The following is a 24,521-nucleotide window of genomic DNA, read 5'->3' on the forward strand; positions in this document are numbered from 1 at the left end:
CCAGCTTTGGAAGGCTAAATTACTTTCTTTTGCTGGGAGGCTTGAGTTTGTAAGTTCTATCATGCAAGGTGATTATATCTACTGGTCTGGGTTTTTGGTCTCCCTAGCTCTATCATTTATTCCATTGAATCCATCATGAGCACTTTTCCTTGTAAAGGGTCGGATAATAAAAATTTCATCCATACTATTAGTTGGTCCTCTATTTGTCTCCCAAAAATAAAGGGGGGTGGGGAGGGAAGCTTGGGCTTAGAAGGTTAAAGAAATTTGCTTGGCTTGGACTATTAGGTTAATCTGGAAAATTGCTACTTAAAGGGCTGTGAGTTTCTTGGGTTTACACACGGTACCTCAAAAATGATTCCATTTGGATGCTTTTCCCTTACTCAAAGTTCTTCCTGGATCTGGAAGAAGATCCTCGAGCATAGACGTTAGCGATCAATGCTACTCATTCCCAAATGGATGATGGCTCTTCCACCCTTCTCTGGCTTGGCAACTAGCATCCTCATGGGACCTTGGTGAATTCTTACGAGGACAAAATTAACTATGATTTGGGGAGAAATAGAGTTTCCATTGTCTCCTTCATCCTTCGTGATGGGGATTCGGACCCTGGACCTTCCATTTCCCCTAATCTTATATAGGCCTAGAAAGTACTTCCTTAAGTCCATTGTAGACCCTAGGGTTCCAGGGACATTGTTATTTGGAAAGAATCCTCAAATGGATACTTCTCGACCTCTTCAGCTTGGAACTTTATTCATACTCATGCCCCCTGGTTACTTGGTATTCCATTACTTGGTTCAAGAGTCATATCTCTAGGCATAGTTTCATTGTTTGGCGCACCCTTGCCCAATCTCTCCCCACCCGTGCCCTCGTTATCCAAAGGCACGTTAATGTTCCCCCCTTGTGCAGTATTTGCTCTAATGCTTCTGAATCAATCCATCGACTTTTTTTTCCGAAATGTCCTCTATCCATGTCAATCTGGTCCCATTTAAGCAATCGGTGTTGGCCTTCAAATAGGAGCAATGGTTCCCTTGCAAATCAATGGAATTGGATCCTCATCATTACAATGGAAAGACTTGTGTTGATCATCTTGAGAAACTCACTTATGGTGCATCTTTGTATCACATCTAGAACGAAAGGAACAATAGGCTTTGGGCTGGTAAGTCCAGGTCTCTTGCTTAGATTTTGGACTCCATCAACTTTGTAGTTCAATCAAAAATCATCTTTTGTTTGTGCCCTTACGCGATTCATAATCGTCATGTCGCTTCTGCTTGAGATTTGTCTATAGTGTTCGCCCCCCACACAATGCCAGGATCCTCTTCTTGATCCTTGGTTCTTCTTCCCCCGGGCTTCTAGATTTGCTTGTAATTTCTTTTTTTCCTCTCCCCTTTTCCTCTAATCTTTCGCTTCCTAATGGGGCCCCTGGATGTATTTTGGTTACTCTTCCTGAATATATATCATTCATCCAGAAAAATTAAGTTGCCCCCAAGTTAAAAATTTGTGTTTTTAACTCATTTTCAAGCATTTATATCTAGAGAGGTGGAAGCGTAATTTTATTTGGGTAGGTGATGCTGATTCTACACAAAAAAATGAAAAAAAATACAGTAAAATGGGACATGGTTTGCACCAAATCTAAAGGTTGCTTGGGTATTCGGCGCATGAGGGAGGTGAAAAAGTCTCTTCTTTGTAGGCTTGTTTGGCAGATTAAGCATGGGCAAATCATGTATGGATCGATTCACGAGGGTTAGATTTTTGAACCAGAACGGTTTGTTGAAGCACTGCTACAAGTCTTCCTCGATCTGGCCTGGTATTAAACGGATGTAGGACGTGGTCTCTTGCAACAAAAGATGGGCAATGGAGGCAGTAATCAGATCCAATTCTGGTTTGAGAAATAGCTGGGTCCATCTACTATTGTTGAGATGTCTTCTCTTAATCCAGACATTTTCAATGGCTTTGGAGGCATGGTCTCGGACTTCATTGATGGGGATTGATGGTCTGTTCCTCAGGTGGATTCGTATTTTTGATTCGGCAAGGCAAATTAAAATTCCTTTTCCCCCCAGTGATTGATGCTTGCTTTTGGTCCCAAAACTCAATTGGTGTCTTCATTGTTAAATCAGCTTAGAAGGTGATCCGATCTAAGAATCCAAAGGTCTTGTGGTTCTCTTTGGTTTGGAACAAATCACTTCAGCCTCCTTATTAAGTTTTTGGTTGGAGATTGCATCACGGTAAGCTCCCTATCGATGATATTGTCAAGAAGCTTGGCATCCCTCTCTCTTCTAGATGTGGTCTATGTTCTCGGGCTGAAGAATGTTTGGTTCATATGTTCTGTGAGTGCCCTTTCTCGCAGTCTCTATGGTCATCTTTTTCGACCTTATTTAATATTGGTTGGCAGCAGCATGTTTCTTTTCTTGAATTGAGCTCCTTGTGGAACAGGAAGACGGCTTTGGTGTCTTTAAAAGAGATATGGACCTCAGGTTTGATTCTGATTCCATATTTTATTTGGCTTGGAAGGAACAATACGAAATATGAAGATCACCATTTCAACCATTCTCAAGTCTGGGAAATTGCTCGAAGGGAACTATGTAATATTTCGTCTTCCCTCTCTCGCCATTTATTTTCCATTCTAGACTGTCTTAGCGAGAAGTTTGAATATCAATATTAGAAGCCGTGGTCCTCCTCAACTTGTGGAGATTTTTTGGGCTTGCCCTCCCCCAGGATGGCTGAAGATTAATATTGATGGTTGTTCCCTTAGAAATCCAGGCAAATCAGGTGCAGGTGGAGTCTTTCGTAACAAAGATGCTCAGGTGATTTTCTCCTTTAGGGAATTCTAGGGAAATGCTACAAATTTTAAGGCTCTAATTCTGGGTTTGGAGTATGCTAAAGACCAAGGTCTATCAAATCCATGGATTGAGTGTGACTCTGTGGCTGTGTCATTGTTGGTAACTTGTAAAAAAAGTTCCTTGGTTTGTTTGGCTGCATTGTTGTGGGCTTCAACTTTTCCTGGACTCTATTGAGTGGAAGATTACACACTGTTTTGGTGAAGCTAATCCTTTAGCTGATTTCTTGGCTAAATCAGCTGCCTCTTTGCAAGTCTCTTCGGTGATGGTGTCGTTTTCTCCTTTGATTCAGGATTATCTCATTGTGAATGTCCAGTGTAGGCCGAGGTTTCACTTGGTCTATCCTTGATTTTTTTTGTTTTTTGTTTTGGCGGTTTCTATCTCCCTATTGGTGGCATTGCCGAAGGTGGGGAGATAGTCTCGCTCTTAATTTTGTGTTTTTGTGCTTGGCTCTTAGCCTTGTCTTTGTGCATATTTTTCTTGATTTTTTTTCTTTTATAATACAAGATCCTTTAGCAAAGAAAAAAAAATCTCCTCATGAAAGTAAGGGAATGGCTTGAAATTTATTAGATGAGTTGATGATGACCTGCAAATATGTAAAAAAAAAAAATTCAGAGGTAATGGAACTACTATGTGGTATATATATATATAAAAGCCATCGAGTCCTTTTCTCTCATTTGATTTAACACAACAATGTAGAAATTTCAAGTGAAGGGTATTTTTTTCAGTAAGAAAAACATGGAGAACAACCACTAACTTGCCAATGAAAAGGGAGCCTCTTATACCTCTGCTTGATAAAATCAAAGGTCGACTGACTGGCTCGAAAGGCAAACTATTTTCCATGGTGAGCAAAGTGGAGTTAGTTAAATCGTTCATCTCATGTTTGCCACTACACAACTTCTCAATTTATTGGTTGCCTAAATGTTTAATTAAATCCATTTAGAGATATGATGGATCATAAATTTCATTTGGTCAGGTGGTGTGGGAATTTTTGTTTGATGTTATCAGGAAATTTGGGTTCTCCCAATGCTGGATAGGGTGGATCAAGGAGATGATGCGGTCAACTAAAATGTCGATTCTTATTAATGGCGGACCAGCTGGGTATTTTGGGGTGGAGAGAGGACTTAAGCAGGGTGACCTGTTGTCTCCTCTTCTGTTTATTTTGACAGAGGAGGTGTTGTGTCATGGGTTGACTGAGTTGAGAAGGAAGGGATTAGTGAAGGGGTTTCCTGGTCCTAGGAACACCTTCACTCCGTCTCATTTGCTTTATGCAGATGATTTGTTTATTTTCATGAATGCTGAAATTAAAAGTGTGCGCAAGGTGAAGAAATTTTTGGACAGCTATCAAGCCTACTCGGGGCAGAAAATAAATCTAGAGAAGAGCAAAATTTTTGTTGGGGCAATGTCAGGGCTAAGGAAGTGTAGAGTTAAGGAGCTGCTGCAAATACTTGAGTGTGTTTTCCCCACTCGGTACCTTGGGGTGGAGCTGTTCAAGGGGAGGGTTAAAAATGATGTCATATTTCCTCTAGTGGATAAGTTCAAGGAAAGATTAGCAGGGTGGAAAGGTAGGCTGTTATCTATGGCGGGTAGGGTTGAACTGGTGAAGTCTGCAATGTGCAGCATTCTGGTACATAACTTCTCAGTGTACCTTTGGCTGGCTTCGGCAGTGAGCATGATGGAAGGATGGATTAGAAATTTTATTTGGTGTGGGGATGCGTCGACGTCGAAAGCTATCACGGTTGGGTGGAACAAGCTTTGTAAACCAAAGTGTGAGGGAGGTTTGGGTGTGAGAAGACTTAAGGAGGTTAATCTTGCTGTACTGGCAAAGTTGGCCTGGTTTATTAAGAGTGATGAGTCCAACTTTGTGGCATTCTTGAGGGGGAGATTGGTTACAGCAGATGGGTCTCTAAAGAGGGGTGTACGGTCTTCTATACTGCTGGGCCTTAGAAAGGTGTGGGAGATGGTGGGGGCGAATGAGAGATGGATAGTAGGTAATGGGGAGGACATAAATTTCTGGTTTGATTGATGGGTTAACGGGTAGCGAATTGTTGATGTTATTGCACTAGGTGTCACACTGCCTAGAAGGCTAAAGGACAAGGTAGCGGATTATATAGAGGAGGGGGAGAGGTGCTTACCGGAGCTCAGGTCGTAACAATTGCAGGAGGTGAGCAATCAGATTAAGAAAATTAAATTGCCAGTAAAAGAGTGTGATGACAAAAGGGTTTAGGCGTTGACTGAGTTGGGGTAGTTCTCGGTCAAGTCTGCATGGGAGGAGGTGAGATCCTCTGCTGCAAAGCAAGGGTGGGCGAGTGTAGTGTGGCAAAAAGGGCTGGTGCCAAGGGTATCGGTCTTTGGCTAGAGACTTATGCATAGGAGCCTTCCTATGGATGAGAATGTTGCTAAGAGTGCTCCTGGAGCTTCTCGATGTGAGTTATGCCGAAGAAGCATGGAGTCAAGTCAGCATATTTTCACAGAGTGTGAGTTTACAGCTGGTGTGTGGGCTGTGATCCTATCTTTTTTTGAATTGTGTTGGACCGATTTCCCCTCTATAGAAGAACTGTTCTCATGGTGGAAGAGGAAGAAGGCGAGTGTGGTGCTCTAAAAAATATGGACAGCATTGATCATACTTGTGCCATACCATATTTGGATGGAACGGAATAGGCAAAGGTTTGAGAATGTGCATCGTAGTCAATCTATGGTGGTAAAAGGTATCTGTAAAGACCTATCTGATGTGTCAACCCTGAAGCCGGTGCAAGTTTCCTTAGTGTCAGAGTTGATGCTGGCTAGGAAGCTCGATCTCATGGTGAGTAGGAAGCCTAGGGGCAGATTATGGAAGCGGTTTGGAAGGCCCCGGATTAGGGGTGGCTCAAGATGAATATTGATGGGTGCTCTATTGGGAACCCAAGACAGTCAGGGGCTAGAGGTATTTTCAGAGACCATGATGGGAGGGCCAAGTACTAATTTACGATTTTTTTGGGAGTGGGAACAAATTTTAGGGTGAAAATGGAGGGTCTCCTCAATGGGTTGCACCATACCAAGATTTTGCAGCTGGATAAATTGTGGATTGAAAGTGATTCAGCTGCTTTGGTTAGTTGCGTGGAAAATAACTTGCTGCCCTGGTGGTTCCAACAAAGATGGCGGTTCTATAGCGGATATCTAGAAAGTATTGATTGGAGGATAAGTCATTGCTACAGAGAAGTTAATGTGGTAGCTGATATGTTAGCGAAGAAGGCAGCTTCTACTGGAACGTCGGAGGAATGTGTGGCAGCTCCAAACTATATCGGAGGTGAGTTGAGATGGGATGTGTTGCGTCAAGAAATCGTCGGGTGGTCCTGCGAGTGTCATCACCTACAAAAGGACCAAGGGGTCACCAGAGAGAACCGGTGTGGTTCTGGCCTAGGGCTCTCCGATGCCAAAGTTAGATCTCCTGAGCAAACAGCTGAATAGTGATTATTCAATATGAGTTTTGATGTCCCCTCTGAGGGTGGTGTACCTTTCCTTTTGTAGTGGAGTATGATGATATGGAGAGTCCCAGTTTGATGGCGAGTGTGCCGTTGAGTGGATAGAGGCCCTGGGTAGTAGGGCTCTATCTTGATTGGCCATCTCCCTGCGGGAGGGAGTGTCCTGGTGGTATCAAGATCCTTGGCGGATAGATACTCACGTGTGGTGATAACGTCATTGGTGCTTGAATCTGTCTGGGTAACGTGACTTCCAAGCGGTGGCCCAGATTCCTGGTGGTGGCATAAGTCTGTAGTGACACGATTGGGTCATAGATGAGCAGCCTCGGTGTCTGTGTACATCACGTCTGCTTCCACAATGCCGCACCTAGGTGTGAAACCACGCCTGGGTGAGAGGCCGCACCTGGGTGAGGCCATGCCTGGGCGCAGGCCGTGCCCCGGTGTGAGACCACGCCTAGGTGAGGCCGCGCCTGGGTGAAGCCACGCTTGGGTACAGGCCGCGCCTGGGTGAGGCTGCGTCTCAGTGCTGGCTGCTCCCTGGTGGGACCCCCGATTGGTTCTCCCTGGTTCTCTAGTGGGTCGCTTTGTGACACGTGGCAGCCACTGACTGGTTTGGTGAATCTTGGATGTATCATTTGCCCCCCACTCTCTTGAGATAGGATGTCTAAGAGAGTAGATGCCTTTATATAGTGAGGGGTCCGTTGCGAATGAACTTTCTTTGTGGGGCTTGCCTGTAAATCTGTTAGTGAGGTAGGAGAGGTTGGAGGTTCAAACCTTTCCTCCTACACTTTTTCTTCTTCTTTTTTGTTTTGTTTTTTGTAGATATATGTCCCTCTTCTTCACTTTCTCTTTTTTCACTTCTCATTTTTCCTCATCATTTCTCTTTCTTACCTTTTGTCTCCCACTTTTTACTTTTTTTGTTTTTTGAATTTCTCCTTTGCATTGCACTTTTGTCTCTTGCCATCTTTTTGGTGCCCATCATGTGCTTGTCCTTGGGTCACCTAGACTAGTGTCAACTTTTTGGTTTTCCTTCCTTTGGTTTTAGGTCTCCGTGCATGCCTTGTGCTCACTTAGTGCCTTGCTAACTTGGAGGGCTTGAGTGGTGCTTGGCTTGAGTGCCTTGCATTTGGTGGTTTCTGTCACTTGATCATGCCCATGGTGTGGTAGCGTCATCGTGTGTCTACTCCCCCGTGTGATAGTCCTCCCCCTAAGGTAAGTTTAACCCCTTTTTTTTTTTTTGATGCAGGGCCGCACCTAGGTGAGGCTGCTCCCGTGGTTGTGGCCACGCCTATGGGTGTGAGGCCGCGCCCATGGGTGCGATGGACCCCATGCTTCTCCACTCTCCTTCTGCTTGTCTGTGATGGATCTACTGTTTATACTTTGCAGGTGGTCTTCATTTCATTTTTCTTGTTAGCTTCTTGTCCTTGAGGAAGATCGCTTTCTCGAGTAAGTAGTCTATTCTTCTCTTGTTGTTCATGTCGTCTCCTAATGACCCTGGCCCTGCTTCGGTCGGGGTTGGATCTTAGAGGAGCGATCCCTAGGATCGCCTTATTCTGTGTGTACTCCATCCTCTGTACCTTCCCCCAGTGCTAGTGATGGGGGTGTGGGACCTTCTAGTGTCTCTGGTCCTGGTAGGGATCGTAGGATTTCTGGGGCGACGTCCTCAGTCATCGGTCCTGCTAATATGTTGGGTGATGTTGCTAGTATTTTGTCCCCTTCTGACTTGGTCTCCCTTCATGAGGAGTTCCACATTCCCGCTGAGGTCATGTTACGTATTTCCGGATCTGGTGAGTATGCCTTCTCTCACCGTGTAGACGAGATCTATCTCTACCGAACCTTTTTCCTCCAAGGCCTTCGCCTTCCTATCCCTCGCTTTGTCGAGTTGGTGCTAGAGCATTCGCACCTCACTCCTGGGCAGGTGTTGCCCAATTCTTGGAGGGTGATCCTGGGTTTCTATGTATTTTTTGCCCATATGGGGGGTGCTGCCGCTGTTCCCCTGTTCTCCCACTTTTATCTGCTAAAGAAGGGGAATCATGATTGTTATCACTTTGCTCGCCGCGTGCTCAAGGTGCCCTATGCCTCTTTGGAGCTTCTCACAAGGATCACTAGCAACGTGAAGTATTGGAGGGATCGCTTCTTTTTTGCCATGGTCCCCCGATGTCCACTACGGACTGTTAGGGAAGTCATTGACCTCAAGAGGGTCAACCGGGGGCTTGAGCTGAGTGACTTTGAGGGTGACTCCCTCAAGCAGTCCTTGGGTCGCAATCCATTCCACGTCCAGGAGTTGGACTCGGAGGCCTTCTTGTCCCTTTGGAAGCTGAGTCCTGGTAAGAGCGCTGTCTTTTGTACTTGATTAGCATGCTTGTATTTTAATATGTATGTCATCTAACTAGTTGGGCAGTCTTGGCTTGATGTTGTCATGCAGTGGATATGCGTTCGGATTTCAGTTTGCTCCATGGTAATCTGCGAAAGAAGGCTGCTTCTCAGGGTGGTTCATCTGCTGGAGTAACAGATGTTGGTGGTTCTTCCACGCCTGTGGCTGTTGGAGCGAAGCGGAAGGGTGGTCTAGGACATGCACATGTGACAAGCTCTGGTGTGCGTGTCCTCCTTCCCCGTACTTCTCCTGATGATGATGGTGTTTAGGGCTCTGTGCCTCCGCCTCCTACTGTCGCCCCCTCCGGGTCTTCTGCATTGCCCCTCTCCAAGGGGAAAGGGGTGAGTTCCTCCGGTGGTATTGCCACTGATCTTCCTGCTATGGATGAGTCCCTAGTGATCACCTTGGGCGTGCCGAAGGGTTCAACCTTGGCTAGGTCCGACGTGTCACGGGAATGGGTGGATAAGGGCAGGTTTCCTACTGCGAGAGTAGCCTTGCAAAGGCTTAGCGATGCGTGCCTGGCCCAGACTCTCTACAATGATATGGCTTCAGTGAGTTATTCCTTTTGGTTTCATCACGTTCGCTACTCTTCTTATACTTAGAGTGTTTACCACTTGTCATGCTGATTGTAGGTCCATCACCGTCTTGCTGAGGCGGTGCTTCGACTGGAGGGTCATGCTTCTCGCGAGGTGCAGATACAGCATACCCTGCGTGATGTGGAGAGGGAGCTCCAGGGAAATATCGATGCCAGTGAGAGGGCCGAGGCCCGTGTGCAGAGGGCGTCAGAGGAGCTCGCGGTGGCGTCCGGGAAGCTCTTGGAGCCTTCTGAGGAGCTTCGAGTGACCTCTGCCGATGCAGCTGAGAGTTTGGCTAGGTTTCTTGCCTTGGAGGAGGAGCTTCATGCATTGAGGGGGAGTCATGAGGCGGAGCTGGCATCTACAGGGGAGCGAGCTGTGGCTGAGTTCCAGGCATCCCCGATGTTCTCAACATTGTATCAGGCGCAGCTTGAACCGGCATATGAGGGGGGATCCGGGACTTAGCCGCTTTTGTCCTGGAGGTGACCCCCGGTTATGACTTCTCCGTCCTGGGGTTCTTTGAGGTTGCTGGGGCACTTCCTGGTGTTGCGGTGGTGGCGAGCGTTCCAGTGCTAGAGGTGGAGACTGCCCTACCTGAGGGGGGTGCTGCTGCATGCCTTCTCGAGGTGGACCTGATGTCTCCTGCCAGGTTGGAGGTGACCCATCCCCTCTGTGGTCCCTTGACCCTATGGCCGTATTGAACTTATAGACGTCTTGAACCTTTTCTTTTTGAACTTGAGTAGTAACTATTATGACTTCTCTATGTGATCCTGTTGCTTTTCTTTGATTGCACTGTCTCTTAGTGGTTGATTGCACATTGGTGCCCTATGAACCTTGACAGTCATGGGACTTTGGTAGTGGTGTTGCACTCTAGGGGTCATCGGACCTTGGTGGCATTGCGCCTTGGTGGTCATTGGACCATGGTGGCATTGTGCCTTAATGGTCATCGGACCTTGGTGTGGTAGAGGTGACCCGGTCGAGTAGGAGAAGTAGACAAGTATAACTGAAATCAACTATTTACTTCAGATGAAAATCTTTCGAATTATCCTTGAAAATTGCTAACCTACTGTATATCATGGTTGACGGTGACTCATATCGCTCTTGCTACTATCACTTTTCTTGGCGGTGTTGCTTCAATGCTTCCCTTGCTATTACTACACTTACTGATAGTATTTCTTCAGGTGCTCTGAGTTCCAGGTACGATCTACCTTCTTGCCCCCCGGAGTCTTCAAGCGGTAGGTCCTTAGACGTATCTGCTTGGAGACTATGTAAGGCCCTTCCCAGTTGGCTGACAGCTTCCTTGGCTTCTGTGGTTGTGATACACTTGCCCTCCTTAGGACTAGATCTCCCTGGTGGAATAGCCTTTCCTTAACCCTGGCGTTATAGTACCTGGCAGTACATTATTGGTAGGCGACGTTCCTTAGGAGTGTTTTCTCACGGACCTCATCTATAAAGTCTAGGTTCGCCCATAGTCCGTCGATATAGGTACGTTCGTTGAAGTGCAGAACCCTATGGGACATGGCGTAGACCTCTACTGGCGCTAATGCTTCAGTGCCATATGCTAGGCGGAATGGGCTCTTTCCTGTGGGTGTCTCATCTTTGTAGTTGAGACGCCCACGTAACGCTTGGTAGCTCTTCGACCCATTTTCCTTTGGCTCCCTCTAGCCTTTTCTTGACTCCTTCCAGCAGTGTTCTGTTGGTGACCTCCACTTGACCATTGGCCTGTGGGTATGCTACTGATACAGGCCGATAGTCGATGTTGTAGCTTTGACAGAATGCTTAGAATTTGGGGTTGTTGAATTGTTTGCCGTTATCTGAGACTAGGATCTGTGGTACCCCAAACCTGTAGATGACGTCATCATGGACGAACTTCTCCATCTCTGGCTCTGTTATCTTGGCTAAGGGTTTAGCTTCGACCCACTTGGTGAAGTAATCAATCGCGACGACCAGGTACTTTCTGTTTCCCGGTGCTGCGGTGAAGTTTTCTAAGATGTCCATCCCCCACATGGCAAAGGGTATGGGGTTGAGGATTGATGTCAGCTTGGTGGCGGGTAGATGGAGTACTAAGGCGAACAACTGACATTGCTCGCACTTCTTGGCATATTGTATGGCCTCCTCTTGCATTCGTGGCCAGTACAGTCCCTGACGGAGGATTTTGTAGGCTAGGGCTCGTCCCCCCATGTGGCTTCCATATATCCCCTCATAGACTTCTGCTAGTACATACTCTGCCCCCTTGCGTCCTAGGCACCGGAGTAGTGGTGTTGTTGCCCCCCGCTTGTACAATACCCCATCTAGGACAGTGTACTTTACAGCTCTCATCTTGATCTTCCTTGCCTCGGCCTTGTCTTCTGGTAAGAAGTCGTTCATGAGGTAGTTGAGTATGGAGTCCATCCAGCTAGGTCCCTCCTCGATTTCGTTAACCTGCTTTTCCTTATACGTTGGCTCATGCAGGATCTCAACATAGACTGCACTAGCCAAATTTTGGAGTTCATCATTGGCTAGCCTGGATAGGGCATTGGCGGTGGCATTCTTATCCCTGGGAACTCAAACCATCTCAAACTTCACAAAACTCTCGATCAATGCTTGAGCACGTGCTAGATATGATGCCATCCTATCATCTTTCGCCTCGTACTCTCCATTCACCTGGTTCACCACAAGCTGGGAGTCACTCCGGGTGGATAGGTGTGTGACTTGGATGGCCTTGGCCACCCGGAGTCCAGCTAGTAGTGCTTCGTATTTTGCTTCATTGTTGGATGCTTGGAAGGTGAATCGGAGAGCATATTGGATCCAGAATCCTTTGGGGCTGGTTAATATGAAGCCAGCACCGCTTCCTGCCGCGTTACTCGACCCATCCACGAACATGTCCCACGATCTGCTATCCTTCTTCTCGGGTTCCCCTATCTCTGGCTCAATCTCAGATAGGGTACACTCTGCAATGAAATCTACCAGGGCTTGACCTTTGATGACTGTCCTTGGTTGGAACCTGATGTTATGCTCACTTAACTCCACTGCCCATGCTATCAATCGTTCAAAGACATCTGGCTTGTGGAGTACCTTCTTCAGAGGTAGGTCGGTGAGGACTGTGATGGTATGGGCTTGGAAGTATGGTCGTAGCTTCCTAGCCGCGATTACCAATGCATAGGCTACCTTCTCAATCCGGCGTACCTGGTCTCTGCATCGATCAGAACATGACTGATATAGTAGATGGGCCTTTGGACTTTGTCTTCTTCCTTTAGCAGTATTGCGCTGACCGCGACAGGGGTGGTGGCCAGGTAGAGCTACAATTCTTCTTTAGGTTCTGGTCGCCCAAGCAGTGGTGGGCTCTCTAGGTACTCCTTCAATTCTTCGAACGCCTTTTGGCACTCTTCTGTCCATGTGAAGTCTTTAGAACTTCGGAGTTCTTCAATGTTTTGAAGAATGGTAGGCACTTGTCACCTACCCGCGACACGAACCTGGAAAGGGCGGCGACCCTTCCATTCAACCTCTGTACTTCCCTGACCATTCAAGGAGGTGCCATCTCTTGGATGGCCTTGATCTTGGATGGGTTGGCTTCTATTCCACATGCTGAGACCATGAACCCCAGGAATTTTCCTAACGTTACACCGAAGCCGCACTTTGCAGGGTTTAGCTTCATCTGGTTCCTCCTCAGTATTGTGAATGCTTCCTCTAGGTCGGTCAAGTGTTGGTTGGCGTGGATGCTTTTCACGAGCATGTCATCCACATATACCTCCATGTTGCACCCGATCTGTTCCTCGAACATCTTGTTGACCATCCTCTAATAGGTGGCCCCTGCATTCTTCAACCCAAACGGCATGACATAGTAGCAGTAGTTCTCCTTGTCTGTCCGAAATGCGGTGTAGGACTCATCACCCTCATGCATGAGGATCTGGTTGTACCCGGAGTAGGCATCCATAAAACTCAGCATCTCATGGCCGACGGTGGTGTCGATCAGTAGGTCGATCCTGGGCAGTGGGTATTGATCTTTTGGGCATGCCTTGTTCAGGTCGGTGTAGTCGACACACATCCTCCACTTCCCATTGGACTTTGGTACCATGACCACATTTGCGGGCTAGGTTGGGAACTTCTCCTTTCTGATGAACCCTAACTGGCTCAACTTCTCGACCTCTTCCTTGATTGCTGCTTATCGATCAAGGGCAAAGTTACGCCGCTTTTGTTGGATGGGCTTCCTGGTTGGGTCAACATGTAGTCGGTGCTCTACTATAGAATGTGGTATTCCAGGCATGTCAAAGGTCGACCATGCAAAGACATCCATGTTCGCTTGGAGGAGGTGTCCAAGTCCTTCTTTCTATTCTTTACTTAGTAGCGAGCCAACCTGTACGACCTTGGAGGGGTCGTCCCTACTGAGGGGTCATGGGATGAGGTCTTCCATAGGTCTTCCTCTTCTCTCTGTCAGTTCATCTCTCTGGTCACTGACCATGTTCTCTAGGCAGAGTATCATTCCACGGGTGTTACCATTATTCTTCTTCATGAAGGTGGCGTAGCACTCCCTTGCTTTCTTCTGATCTCCCCGGACTTCGCCTACCCTATTTTCGACGGGGAACTTCATCTTCAGGTGGAGTGGCGATATGACTCCTCTAAGGGCTATCAGAGATGGTCGCCCTAGGAGGCCGTTAAAGGACACCACGGTCTTGACAACCATGAAGTTCACCATGATAGTCACTTGTCGAGGGTGTACCCCGAAGGTGACAGGTAGTTCTATGGTACCTCTGATGGAGGTGGTGGCACCTGAGAATCTATGGAGGTAAGTGGGCTCTGGTTTGAGCTGATCGTCCTTGAACCCGAACTGTCGATAGGCGTCCAAGGAGAGTACGTCTACAGATGCCCTTGTGTCTATCAGTACCCTGTGTACAGGTCGGTTGGCTACCTCCACCTATACTTCCAGGGCATCCTCATGTGGGAAGCTTAGTCCTTCCAGGTCTTCATCCGAGAAGGAGATCACCGTCTCGGTCTTGGCTATCTTGCTTGGCTTCTCCGCTACTCCCACGAACCTAACATGGGCTTTAGCCTTTCTGGTGGACTCTTGCCCCGGTCCTCCAAGTATGGTGAGGATAGGAGGTCCCTTGGTGCCACTAGGTTCTATTGCATCTCTCCGCTCTTCTGGGCGGTCTCTCTCTCGATCTGTTCTTTTTTCTTCCCTTCTCGGTTCTACTCTGTTTCCGTCACGACCTCTATCCCCTTGGCCTGAGCGGTTGTCACGTCTCCCCTTCACATACTTGTTCAAACTTCCTGCTCTTACAAGTTGTTCTATCTCTTTCTTCAATTGATAGCACTCCTCTGTGTCATGCCCATTCTCTTTGTGGAAGAGATAGTACTTGTTGGGGTTTCGCTTCTCTGGGCCTGCTAGTATAGGTCGTGGCCAATGGAGTAGGTCACGGTCTTGGATCTGCATGAGGATCTGGGACCTAGTGGTGTTCAGTGGGGTGAACTCAGGGCTGCTTGTCCTCTCACTTCTCTCTAGGCGACGGTCAGTCCTCTCAGATGGGCGGTCGCCCTTCTCTTGTCGATGCTCTGTCCTCGACCTCTTACTTTCTTTGCGGTCATCAGGTGCTAACCTCTTGTTGTCCTATGGCTTAGCCTCGATTATCTTCGTTCTAGCTTGTAGTACCTCGGCCATATTTATAAACTCATTGCAATGCTCCAGGAGCTCTTTCATAGTCCTGGTCTCATGAGGTGCCTGGTCCCTGATACCTCCTATCCTCCAGGGACTCCTTGGTGAACCTGCTAACATACTCCTTGAGAGATTCCCCAAGGTTCTGTACCACGTTCAGTAGGTTGACGGTGGTCTTCTTCTGCTTGACACTACTCTAGAAGCGGGTGACGAATTGTTCGCATAGCTCCGCGAACGAGCCTATAGATCTCGATCGTAGCCTGGAGAACCATGATGTGGCTGCTCCCTTAAGGGATGCAGGGAATGCTCGACAGGAGACCATGTCCGACGCACCATATAGTGTCATCATGCCATTAAAGTAGTTGATGTGGTCATTAGGGTCCGTGGTACCACTGTAGAGTTCAAAGGTAGGCAGTCGGAACCTGGAAGGGAGCGTGGCTGACATGATCTCTGTCGAGAATGGGTGTTGTCCAGGTATGAAATGTGTCTCGCCTTTGGTCTGCTTCTTCAACCCTTCCAGCTTCTCATCCAGGTCACGGAGTCTTCGATCGAGCTCCTCATCCTGTGTCTGTCCCTCACGCCTGGCAAGACGTTCACTGCGACCTCGTTCACGCTCTCTCCTGGAGGTCCCCTCCCACCTTGAGTGTTGGCGGGATGGTGAATGGTCACACTGCGATGAACCCTGTCGCGAAGGTGAGGGGCTTTCCTCTCTGTAGGTCCAGCTTCGTCGTGGTATGCGACCTTCTTCAAGTAGACTGTCGAACACAAACCTTCGGACCGATCTCTCTGGGCTAGGTACCCTCGCTCTGACCGTGGTGGGAGGTCTCTTGTTCTCCTGGGACGCTGGGAAGGCTCCCCCCGCTGCGGAGTGGGGGTTGCCCATCGCGCAAGTCTCTCTGATCCCACGCCCCTGGGAGATGATCTCCTAGGGTTTGTCTCTTGTCGAGGTGCGGACTCTGCCCTTGCTGACGGCGACGTCCTTTGGCGGTGAGACGTCGCACGCTGTGTCAAGTAGTCTCGAAAGAGTCATTGTTCATCAAGGATCTGTCGCTGCAGGTCGTTGATCTGACCCACAGTTGCTGGTGCATTGGGGTCAGGTATCACCTCCACCACCACATCGTCGGCCTCATCATTGTTGGGCTCGTCGACCACAAACTGGCCATTAAGGGGGATCTCTTCCTCCAGAGGGACATGGCCCTGGTCATTGGCTCTGCGGCGAGAGCACTCTAGAGGTGGTGATCCATTCCTCGCCACGTTGTTGGTGGTGGTAGTCTTCCTTCGTGCCATTGAATGAATATGGAAGCGAGCTAGTAGATGTAATGGCTAGCGTTGTTTCCACAGATGGCGCCAATTTGTTGCTTCAAGAAATCGTCAGGTAGTCCTGTGAGTGCCGTCACCTGCAAAAGGACCAAGGGGTCACCAGAGAGAACCGGTGTGATTTCGGCCTAGGGCTCTTCGATGTCAAAGTTAGATCTCCTGAGCAAATAGATGAATAGTGATTATTCAATATGAGTTTTGATGTCCCCTCTGAGGGTGGTGTACCTTTCCTTTTATAGTGGAGTATGATGATATAGAGAGTCCTAGTTTGATGGCGAGTGTGCCGTTGAGTGGATAGAGGCCCTGGGTAGCAAGGCTCTATCTTGAATGACCATCTCCCCGTGGGAGGGAGTGTCCTGGTGGTATCAAGATCCTTGGCAGATAGATACTCGCATGTGGTGATAACGTCATTGGTGCTTGAATCCGTCTGGGTGACGTGACTTCCAAGCGGTGGCCCGAAGTCCTGGTGGTGGTATAAGTTTGTAGTGACACGATTGGGTCCTAGACGAGCGGCCTCGGTGTCCGTGTACATCACGCCTGCGTCCACGATTCCATGCCTGGGTGTGAGACCACGCCTAAGTGAGAGGCCGCACCTGGGTGAGGCCGCGCCCGGGTGTGAGACCACGCCTGGGTGAGGCCGCGCCTGGGTGCTGGCCGTGCCCGGGTGGGACCCCCGGTTGGTTCTCCCTGGTTCTCCAGCAGGTTGCTTTGTGACACGTGGCAGCCGCTGACTGGTTCGGTGAATCTTGGATGTATCAGGACGCATCTTCAATGCCTAGATACAGATTTCCTAGGTGAGAAGGGGGTTGGGTTTGTAAGATAATGTGGTGGTTTCCTCCCTTCTGAAGGTCAAGCTGGAGGAGGGGAGTAAAGTCCAATGATTTTGGTGTAATTCTCTTTCTGTATCTGTTCTTTATACTCATTTAATACAATCCATTGCTGATCTTTAGCAAAAAAAAAAAAAAATTTGCATTCCAAAACGGGAAGGTGGACATGGTATTCAAAGGTTACAAACTGTTAATCAGGCCTTATTTGCAAACTAGTCTAGAAGATTAAGCATGGAGACTCGGAGATGGGCAGATTTTTTTCGTGCATGATTCACCAATAGTGATGAATCAATTAGAAGGTACTACAAACCTTCTTTGGATTGGCCGGGTCTGAAGAAATTGTGAGACTTTGTCTCATCTAAAGAAAGGTATTTTGGTGAGATGGGTGGCTGGGAGAGTCTTCCATTATAGATCTACTAAATCTAATCCTTCTCTTTGTAAGGGATTTTCCACTCATGTTGTTTACTATATTAGGGAGGGTGAATGGCTTCTTCCCCAAGTCCATTCCCAGTGTCTAACGAAGGTCTTTGACTCAATTAAGACAACGAAGCTTCCTAATCCTCCCTTGGAGGATGTTTGCTCGTGGACTCTTAAACCTTCGGGATGTTTTTCTATTCAATCAAGCTAGGATGCTCTACTTGTTCAATGTCCCAAATTGTCCTAGTGCTCATGGTTTGGAATAAGCTACTTCAGCCCCGCCAATCAGTCTTTGCATGGAGACTACACCGTGGTAAATTTCCAATGGATCATAAAATTGCTAATAGAGGTGTTCCCCTCCGCTTGAGATATGACCGTAGTCGGCATGATGCAGAGACTTTCTCACATATCTTCTTGGATTGTGAGTTTTCTGTCTTTATTTGAAAATCCTTTTGCTATTTTTTCAATATTACTTCACAATATCAGGGCTTTATACTTGAGTTGAGTTGATATTACTTGGCAATATCAAGTAATGCGCAAGTGTGGGACCTTGAGAGGAGAGATTTGGGAATTTTTTCTTCAGCTTTCTCCCATTGCGTCTGTTCTACTTCTGATTTCATTCAAAATAGAAGAATGAACCTTCACCTTCATGTTCAAAGACATCAAGAAATGTTAGAGGTTTTCTGGGTTTGCCTCCTATATGCTGGCTGAAACTCAATGTTAACAGATGTTCCTTGGGGAACCTTGTTAGATCTGGTGCTGGTTGAATGTTTCTGAGATTCTCAAGCAAAGGTGGTATTTTCCTTAAGGGAATACCTAGGTGTAATGGTAAATTTTGAAGCAGAATTTAAGGCTTTAATCTTGGGCTTTGAGTTTGCCAGAGATTTAGGCCTTTCTAAACTGTGGATTGAATGTGATTCTACGGCGGTTTTGACTTTGGTGTCGTACAGAAACATCCCCTGGTTCGTTTGGCTGCATCAGTGTGGTCTTCAATCGTTTCTTTGCTCTACTGATTGGAAGATTATGCACTACCATAGAGAACCTAACCCTGTAGCAGACTTCATAGCAAAATCAGCAACAAGACTTCAAGTCTCATCTTCGATGGTGTCCTTCCCTTCCTCAATTCCAGATGATATTTTAATGGATGCTCAGTGTAGACCGATGTTTTCAGGTGCTATCTGAATTTGTGATTTTTTCTCTTTTAGTTAACCTGCTGATGGCATTGCGTAAGGCGGAAAATTACATTAACATTTTTTGTAGATGTGTCTGGCTCCTTTCCAGTCATTTGTGTATTCAATTTTTCTTTCTTTTTAAAACAAATGACCTTTTAGCTTAAAAAATGAGTACATGGTGGAAAAGGAACTCTAACTCTTTGTCTTTCAAAAACACATGGTTAGTGAGTCTGGTTTTGATCCCTTATTTTTTTGATGGAGAGGAACTCAAGAAGATTTGGAGGAAGATGGAGAAGGCCATTTCAAACTTGTGAATTAGTCAAGAGGGAACTCTGCTCCCTTTCCTCACATTTCAAGCATCCGATTTCTTCTGTGAATGATAATCAGCATGTTTAGGCAAAAATGGCTGCATTCTAAATGGTACTTGGATGGAATTACTTGGAGCATTACTCATTGCTTTCCTGAGGTCAATGTTATTGCCGATAGATTGGCAACACATGCTGTGGCTTCAAGGATATCAACATTTTGGGAGGTGCCTCCTAGATTTGTTTTAGTTGACATCAATTGGGATGCTCGAATTGAGGCCTAAATTTTGATCTAGCTGATCAGGCTGCCTATCTGCTGATGGCCATGCCGAAGGTGGATAGTAGTCTGGTCTTCTTTTGATTCTCTTCGTTCTGGCTCTTGGCTTTATTAGCCGTTTGGTGTATTTCATTCTTTCTTTATTAACAAAATTCGTTGTTGATCCCTAGCAAAAAAAAAAAAAAATAGATAATGTGCAGGCTAGAAGAATGGGTCTCCATGTCCAATCTCGCAGGGCCTCAATATATTTGGGGTTTTTTGGGCCATGCCTTCAGTGGGGTGGCTCAAACTTAATGTGGATGGGTGCTCTCTTGGAATTCTGGCATACCGAGTGCTGGTGGAATACTTTGTCATGACAGAGCAAGGGTGATGTTCTCCTTTACAAATTTCTTGGGGTTCAAGACAAACTTTGAAGCTGAGTTTTGGGCATTGATTCTTGGTTTGGAGCATGCTCGAAATCTAGATATTCGGAAACTTTGAGTGGAGTGTGACTCGGTGGTTTCTATTATGGATTCTAAATGTCCCGTGCCATGGTTTGTGAGGTAGAATTGGTTGGCCCTTGAGGCTTATCTCTCATCTATTAATTGGAAGGTGGCCCATTATTTTAGAGAAGCCAATCCAATTGCTGATTTTCTGGCAAAATCAGCAGCCAGGCTCTTGGATTCCCCTGTTCATGTTTCCTCGCCCTCCTTGGTGATGAACGATCTAGTTGTTGATGCCCAATGTAGGCCTAGACATGCAGCTCTATAAACAAGTCATCTATTCTAGGCTTTAATTTTGAAGTTCGGACCAAATATTGAACCGGGAAGGGATGTAGCCATGTTTTCCCCTACTTAATTGGCTATTTCTTCTCTACCAAACATCTTTTTCTTTAAAGCCAATTTCATTAGACCAGCTACTACTAGTTAAATCCACTTCCCAAAGATCAACCAAATGAAATGATTTTAAGCATCTAATTTGGTACTTCAATCTCTCTTTACGCCCTGCTTTTTTTTTCTTTTTCCTTTTCTTGTGTCATATATATATGGCTAGAAGGATCAATTGTATTTAAAGAAAAAAAAAGAAAAAGAAAAGAAAAGAATGTGATACAAAGAAAAAAGTGAAAAAAACTGGCCACAAAGACCAGACACAAAAACAATAAAACCAAGAGAGTCACTCCGACCTACGGCAATGCCATCAGTAGGAGACTCAACTACCAAAAACTAATAGAACCGATATCTCGATATACACAAAGCATCCAAAGCTAACTCCTCCTTAATGGAAGAAGGAAAAGAAACCAACTCCAATGATACCATCAACTTTGCTGTAGATTTCGTAAGAAAATCAGCAACCGGGTTACCCTCTCTATAGCAGTGGAATATCTTCCACTCAATGAAAGATAAATAAAACTAAAGGCCAAGCCAGACTTGACGCACAAACCAAGGGGAGGATCCTTGAGAGCTTGCAGCAACCACATCAGATGAGTCACATTCAATGCACAACTTGAAGATTCCCATTCTACAAGCATGTTCCAATCCCAAAATAAGGGAAAAGAACTTTGCCTCAAAGTTAGTTTTAACGCCCAGGTATTGTCTAAAGGAAAAATTCATAGTAGCTTTGTCATCATGAAAGACTCCACCAGCACCAGCTCTTTATGGGTTTCCCAATGAGCAACCATTAATATTAAGCTTCACCCAGCGACAAGGTGGGCAACCCAAAAAGCCTCTAATAACCTTTTGAAGTCTACAAGGAGAGTATTGAAGATTCAACCTTCTTGCTTGAATAAGACCATCAACCGATGATATCTTGACAGCAAAGGCAAAGGACTGAGCGCTAAGCTCTTTTCTCACCATGTGCCACACTTGAACCTAGTTATATGATTTCTCATTATCAACCGATCTTGAGTATTCCTCTCCCTATGGTTACTCAAGATCAGATTCTTCAATTTTTGGAATACACAACCATCTCAATCTCTCAAAATCCACATGTGATAACCATTGCTTGTTCAGCAGATTGCAATCCCATGAAATCACATGTGATATAGAATAGATATGGAATTCAATCCTCTTGTAATCTTTTGATAATTCTCTAGCAACCAACTAGGGATCTCCTATGTAATTATATATATCTCCATATTGGAGAATCATTGAATGAATGGAAACACATTGTTCTAACATGGTATCATAGAGCTAGGTTTCCTTGTTTTTTTTTTTCTCTCCTTCTTGCTCCAACGAGCTTGCTGATCCTCTTTGTTCAACACCCTAGTTGGTGCCTTCCACCATGGCTACTGGTTCATCTCTTTCATCTCACACAGCAGAATCACTTCCCACCTCTTCGCTGCCTACATCCTCCTCCATTTCTTTTCCCTTGGCCCACCACCTCCTATCAATCAAGCGTTTACCAATGAATTTTCTTGTCTGGAGAAAACAAATTGTGCTCTTCTTAAAAGGTCAAGGACTCTTTGGATACCTTGATGGATCAAACCCATGTCCAACCGATCCTATTGAAGCTGCTACTTGGATCAAACAGGACTCGCAATTGGTTAGTCTTCTTGTGGCATCTCTATTTGAATCTCTTGTTCCCCTTCTCTTAGATAAAGAAACCAGCCATGAATGTTGGACCACCTTGCATGAGGCCTATGGCTCTGCCTCCACCACTCGACTGATGTCCTTGCATCTTGAGTTGCAAAGTCTTAAACAAAAACTAGATGAAAGTGTTACACTGCTCCTTCAACATGCCCAGTCTATTTCGGATGAACTTGCTGCGTCAGGCAATCCAGTGAACAAAACTGAATTCAATATGCACATCCTTCATGCCCTTAGTGATGATCTACAAGATGTAGTCTCTGGCATCCTGAATCAGCCCGAACTTCCATCATATCCAGAACTCCATGGCTTTCTTTTAAGCCATGAGAGCATGCGGGCCTTTCGAAAGCTATCCCTCATGATGTTGCACCAACATCTACCCCTTCAGCTGCCAATACCGTTCAACGGTCCCCCCCTCCTCAACCGAATCAGGCTCTCCCTCATCGAGTCGTGGTTCTTATAGAGGTCATGGCGGGCGTGGTAGATCTGGTAGGGGTCGCAGTGGTCGTGGTCCCCCTCAGTTTGGCCGTTTCTTCTACACCATTTGCCATCGCACTAGTCACCAAGCCCAGAACTGCTTTTACCGATCTCCAAACTCTTATCCCTGTTACCCACCCAATCAACCTACCCATGCTCCATCTCCCTATGTTCCTCAAGCCCACTATGTCCAACTGCCACCTTTCCCATATCACTTTAATCCACCATCCTCAACCCTTACCTGGTACCCAGACACTGGTGCTACCCATCATGTCACCCTTGACCTTCACTCCATGACATCCTTTGACAGTTACAATGGTCCGGACAATTTGCATGTAGGTAATGGTAAGGGTCTCTCAATATCTTATGTTGGTAGTGGTAAAATCACCTCTCCCACTCTCTCTTTTCAATTATCTGATATTCTTCATGTCCCCTCCATCACTAAACCCCTTCTTTCTGTTCAATGCTTTGCACAAGATAATGGAGTCTTTTTTGAATTTCATCCTTCCTATTTTTGTGTCAAGGATCAGGTCACCAAGGCAATGCTTCTTTCCAGTCCGAGTAAGGGTGGTCTGTACACCATTCCCTCTTCCTCCACATCTCCCCCAACTGCCAGTATTGCTGAAAGGACTAGCTTGGATGGATGGCACTCTCGTTTCTGTCACCCTCATGAGCGCATCCTTTGTACCATGATTTGCCAAAATAATCTACCTTGCAGTTCTTCTCGTCTTTGTTCCATGTGCCCTGCATGTCAATTGGGCAAGGCTAGCCATCTTACATTGCATGAAACTAGTTCCCGTAGTCAATTTCCTCTTGAATTAATTTTTAGTGATGTATGGGGTCCCTCCTCTGAACTTTCCTATGATGGACATCGTTATTTTATCATTTTTGTTGATGACTTTTCCAAATTTATTTGGTTTTATCCTTTAAAAGCCAAATCTGAGGTTTTTGGTGTTTTCCATCAATTTAGATTATTGGTTGAACGACAGTTTTCTCGCACCCTCAAAGCTATCCAAACTGATTGGGGGGGCAAGTACCATTCCCTTCCAACCTCTTTCGCAAATCTTGGCATCTCCCATTGGGTCTCTTGCCCTCACACCCATGAGCAACAAGGCTTGGTAGAGCGCCGGCATCGTCATATTGTTGAAACGGGTTTGTCTCTCCTTGCCCATGCTTCGGTCCCTAAGCAATACTGGCGCTTTGCATTTGGAACGGCGGTTTATCTTATTAACTGCATGCCCTCCAAAGTTAAAAATAATCTCTCTCCCTTCCAATTGGTCCATAACAAGACTCCCGACTACAATTTTCTACATACTTTTGGGTGTTTGTGTTACCCTCTCCTTCACCCATACAATCATCACAAGATGGACTATAGGTCTATACCCTGTGTTTTTCTTGGATACAGCTCTACCCACCATGGTTATCGATGTCTTGATCGACTTCATAATCTTTTCTACATAGCCCGTCACGTTCGATTTGATGAATCAAATTATTCCTTTGCCTCTCCCTCCATTCTTGGCCCACTACCATGCCTCCCATCTACTAGCTTTCCTTGGGTTGTGGCTCCTATAGGACTGTCACCCACCCAACCTGTAACGCTTACACCACCACATGTGACACCAAGTCGCCCTCCATTACCATTGAATTCTGAATTATATGCCACCCCACCAGCACCACCTCCTCCACCCTCTCGGCTTCACCCCATGCAACTCCAATCTAGACCGCAACCCCCACAAGCCCTTACCTCTTCTTCTTCACCCACCACCTTTAACCTCGAACCTACGTGTTTTACCCAAGCAAACAAAATCCCTGAATGGAGAATGGCCATGACTAGTGAATTTAATGCCCTGGTGCGTAATGGCACATGGACCTTGGTTCCTCGTCGTCCCTCAATGAATCTTGTGGGCTGCAAGTGGGTATATCGCATCAAGCGCAAGGCTGATGGTACCTTAGAACGTTACAAAGCCCGCTTGGTGGCCAAGGGGTTCCACCAACAGCATGGAATTGACTACACTGATACGTTTAGCCCTATGGTGAAGCCTTCCACTATTCGAACTATTTTATCACTGGCTATTGCCCATCAATGGTCGATTCGCCAGCTAGACGTGCACAATGCTTTCCTTCATGGTCATCTCATTGAAGAAGTATACATGACTCAGCCTCCTGGCTTCACTGATCCCAACCATCCTGACCATGTGTGTCACCTCCATCGGTCGTTATATGGCCTTAAGCAGGCACCCTGGGCTTGCATCAACTTACCCAATTCCTGGTTTCTTATGGGTTCAATGCTTCCAAAAT

The sequence above is a fragment of the Telopea speciosissima genome, chromosome 2 (assembly GCF_018873765.1).
Source record: "Telopea speciosissima isolate NSW1024214 ecotype Mountain lineage chromosome 2, Tspe_v1, whole genome shotgun sequence".
Classification (NCBI taxonomy): domain Eukaryota; kingdom Viridiplantae; phylum Streptophyta; class Magnoliopsida; order Proteales; family Proteaceae; genus Telopea; species Telopea speciosissima.